Below are 5,083 nucleotides of genomic sequence, written 5' to 3'. Positions count from 1 at the left end.
TGCCTCCTACCATCCCCCTGGCCATCCTGACTCCTCTTGGAGCCCCTCATCCTCTCCTCCTCCTCATGCATCATAATCTTCATATGGGCCGCGGCATCCGCAAGACGCTCATACTCCCAGGTCATGGATCCCCCAACTCTGGTCTTTAGTCCATGTCTCAATTTCCTCTCAAATTCCAGACAACGGCGTTCCTCAGACGCCACAAGCTCAGGTGCAAACCTGGATAAACTGGTAAATGCGGCCTCAAACTTGGCCACTGGCATACTCAGCTGCTTGAGCTTACAGAACTGGTCCCTCAACTTCTCCCTAACAGCTGGAGACAAAAACTTCTCCTGGAAAGCATCTACAAAGGCCTCCCATGTACCACCAACACGACCCCTCATGAACTTCCACCACTGACCCGCATCTCCTTTCAACTGGAAAGATGCCAAGGTCACCTTTAAAGCCCCGTCTTCGATGCCAAGCATCTCAAACGTCTTCGTCATCTGCTCAAGCCACTCATCAGCCTTTAGTGGCTCTTTAGGATCACCAACAAACTCGTCCGAGTTAGACCGGAAGAACTCTCTCTTCAGAAAGGAAGGCCCTGCCTCAACTACATGGGCCTGGGCTTGATTCTCAGCCCTGAGAATGCCCATAGATTCCCTCAAAGATCCTGCCATCTCGCGGGCTAAGGCGTCTATAGCCTATTAACCTACTGGCTTGACCACATTGGCCTGACCAACACCCTCCTGTCGCGCTGGAATCTCATCTGGTATAGGCATCTCCTGCCTCCTAGGCCTACCTCGCCTACCACCACGTCCTCGTCCTGACATCCTAATAAAGGTAACGAAAACATTAGCACATTCACAAATGTGTCGAAGCTATAACACTCGCGTCCTAATGCATGGACAACTGTAATTCATTCCACGTAAGCACATAAGCACTTACGAATTTCATTTTCGGATAATGATAGTCCCGAGGGGTTACTAGAGTTCCGGTTAGAAACAGCATTAATCAAGTGCTTTTCCAACAAGACTCACAGAAACCCAAGGATCCAATCAGCATCCTAGAAACTAAATCCCATACCCAAATAGTCACGTAAACATGTTATCGAATAAACACATAACATCACATCTAAGTCTCTAACAAGCGAGACAAACCCATTGTGGTACTAACCACTTCCCGCGTACCCAAAGTATTTGAACCCGGTACGCTCTGATACCAAGTTGTAACGCCCTTAAAATAAACCCATAAATCATACATTCAAGACATCCACAAACTTAAAAGAATAAGGCATAATTCTATTTATTAGAGTATTCATTACAAAAGTATCACATGTTGACATCAAAAGTAAATGCCCTGCGTGCTTACAACTTTCCAAGCCAACACTTGGTTACAAAAAAAGAGTACTAACTCAAAACATAAAATACGCCATTGGCTTGATTTACATGTAATACACAAAATAAACTCAAAAAGGAAGCCTTCTGCTTCTACAACTGCCCAAGCTATAACCTTGGAGGTGGCATATCACCTGCACCTGAAAATAATGTCCCATGTAGGGTGAGCCAACGCTCAGTAGAGATATGCTAAACATAATATGAGCAATAACTAAAACACGAGCATTCGATAAATGTTAACACTGGTTAACCAACTTTCAGCACAATCCAATTCCATGACAAATATGTTCATGTTTCATTTTGCCTTCCTTTACTTAACCAATTTTCAAATTCATAAACATGGCTCAGAACCTGGCCAAACAATTAAATGAGATTACAACTCATAACAACAATACTTCCATTTCAGATGAGATAACAACTCATATCAAAACGCTTTCATACTTCGTAACAGATACACATATTTGCTGTATCAATATCATATTAAAACACTTCCATACTTCGCAATAGATACACATTTTTGTGTTGTATCAATGGAGTCCATCCCCTATCTCCTCCCAAACCATGGAGTACATCCCATATCTCCTCTTACACAATACAATGTATATAAATAATTATCATATACATGATCAATCAATACACATATTTGATGTATTATTCCAATCGTCATATTCAATGACATATTCAATAGATTAGTTTTAATTCACCTAATCATCATGCAGTGTCTACAACAATCAAGACTATCCTCCACCGATAGCCCAAAGCAATTATTTCTAAACAGATAATAAATGCATCAACAGATAAATTATCAACATTTTCAAAAGTGAGCGATTAATAAATCCAACTCCACCATTCGGTCTCATCTTAAGCCAATTTCATCATTTCCATCTCAATTTCATTATCTCATAATAAATGCCATTAGTTTCACAAATGACCCAATTAATCCCAACTAAGGTATTTTCTCCTTTTTCTCAATATTGACCCAAAGATCCAAATATCATCAATAGACCTCAATAATTTCATTTTAAGGCCAAAATACACATATTTAGTTCAATGGAACAAAAACCCCTCTTTACACATTTTAAGGTTTGAAACCCTAACTCCAAAACTTTCCCAAATACAACATTAAATCAAAATGACTACAAGCTTATGTCAAAGACCATAAATATGAGTAGCAATCCCTACCTCAAATTCGGAGCTCAAAGGAGAAGATGAAGAATTTCGAAGTGCTCTAAACTCCAAGATTTTCGGATCAAAGTGAAGCCCACACCAAGCACAACATTTTTTGTAAAGGAACTAAGGAAGAAGATCACTCAAACTAGATCAAACCTTAGAGAGAAGTTGAAGTTTAGAGTGAGGAGCTCTCAAATGGAGGTTTTGAAAAACTAGAGAGAGAAAGGGTTCAAGAAAAGTGATCCACAAAGTCACTTTTCGGACTGATATAAAAGTCGCCCCGCTCGAGCGTGTAACTCCCCGCTTGAACGTCAGACACAGACTCACGCTCGAGTGTGAAAAGTGCCGCTCGAGCGTCGATTGCACACTTTCAGAAGTTTTGTAGACCATGGTCCCCGCTTGAGCGTCAGAATCCCGCTCGAGCGGAGGAACAAAATCAAAAGGGCCCGCTCGAGCGTCAACAGCCCCGCTCAAGCGTCCGATAACCTACAGAGAAAAATACTGGGAGATGAATAATCACGCTCGAGCGTCAAAACTCCCGCTCGAGCGGAGAAGCAACAACAAATGGCCCGCTTGAGCGCCAAAAGGCCCACTCGAGCATGAAGGCCAAAATCTAGGCATCAACTTTTGGTTTCTAAGCACAACCAACCTGCCCAACACAACCCAAGACTCAAATATAAAGAGTAAATAATAGAAATGAGAATAAAACAACCGCACACTCACGGAATCAAGTCCGGAGTACAATAAACAAAGAAAGGAAAAATCGGGATCGCTATAATAATAATATACACCACTGATTTAAAAGTCTAAGTAAATTTATGACAACTTTTCTGAGTTTATAGAACTTCTTTCTTTTAATGTTTTGTTTAGTTTGATACAAGTTATTTATGTTATCAAGTGATTGTGATATTATTATTCTCAACAATTTTTATAATTAATAATTTTGTATGCATAGATATAATTTAAGATTAAAATAATTTATTTATCACACAAAATATATATAGTTTATTTTTTCCGTACATCGCACGAGTTACCGCTAGTATTATATAAAGGAAATGTGGTTTCTAATTATGAGAGCTGTACAAGTTCCCAATCTAAATTTTCAATTTTTTTTTGTTTTTTTTAAAAAAAAAATCCCGCACATCCTTATTTTTGGCACTTTTTGAATTTAAAAAAGCCCTAAGACTCCGTTTGTTTTCAGAGGTAGAATGGAGGAGATTATTAGTGAAGGCATTAATAGTGAGGGAATTAGTAAAATTGTATTTGTTTTGATGATAGTTGCTAGTGTAGGGATTGTTAAATTATTTTTATATAAAATAATAAAACAAATAAAATTATGAATTTACTTAACAAAAAATACAAACACATTAAACATTAATGTTTTAAAAAAAATGCCCAACAAAAAAAAATAATTAGTTGACCAGTTGACTGGCTGGACTTTCGAGCGGACGTCCGGTAACATTCAATCCGAACGGACTACTTTGCAAATATCATCTCCTACTCCGAATTGCTAATACCATCGTCAAGGGCCATCATAGTCCCTTCACACTACGAATCTGGAGCTCCAAAATCAAAGCAAATGGGAGCCATCGTTACTGTTTATCTATCACAATCCGGAGTGGACTGTGATAACTAAAAACAAACGGGGCCTAACTACCATAGCCACACATCCTTATTTTTTGGACTTTACCCCAACCACCTCTCTTTATCACTTATCATCAATGATGCCTCTTCTGCCTCTTCTCAACTATCATCCACGATTCCTCTGCTTTGCCTCATATTTCAAACAGTAAGCAAACTTCAATTTGTAACTCTTCATTTACAATCAGAAATGAATGGACTATATTCATTGTTTTTCTTTTCATCTATTTTTAGTCATTTTTTCTTAATATTTGAGTCAATTTATTTTATTTTTTAGATGCAAAATTGATTACATGCATTTAAAAACTATAAAGAATTGATTAAAATATAAACAAAAACTCATATAAAAATAATTTTCAATTTCTTACTGTAGATGTTGAATGTTTTACTACAGTAATAACTTCTACTTTCAACAAGAAAAAAATGAAGATTTGCACACTGTTTGGATGAGACAGTGAGAAGAAAAAAATATGTGGTTCTCATTTAAGTAAAAAAAAGAAAGAAAATAAATGATTGTATTTTCTAACTATCATGTTTGGATGAATGACAAAGTAAAACATGTAAGTAGGAATGGTCACGGATCCGGTTTGGGGCAAAATGGTCACATGATGTGAGAGAGGAATATGTGTGTGATTTTTTTTTTTCCTTTTGTATTTTAAGTGACATTTTTGATATTATAAATATTTTACAATCAATCAAGTTATTTCTCAGGGTAATTATAATCATATGCATTAGCATTGAATTTTTAGCTTGAAAAAGAGTGCAATGTGATGATTAACTTTTAAAATGCCATATTTGCAATAGGTTTTGTTAATTCTATTTCATCACTAACAACATTAAGAAGATCTAATTTGTAACTAAAACAAAAGTATCATTTTATTTTTTAGGTTTTTTTT

Source organism: Camellia sinensis, chromosome 8, assembly GCF_055761805.1.
Source record: "Camellia sinensis isolate YWXY chromosome 8, ASM5576180v1, whole genome shotgun sequence".
Classification (NCBI taxonomy): Eukaryota; Viridiplantae; Streptophyta; class Magnoliopsida; order Ericales; family Theaceae; genus Camellia; species Camellia sinensis.
The sequence above is the reverse complement of the archived record's forward strand: the minus strand, read 5'-3'. Positions refer to the sequence as shown.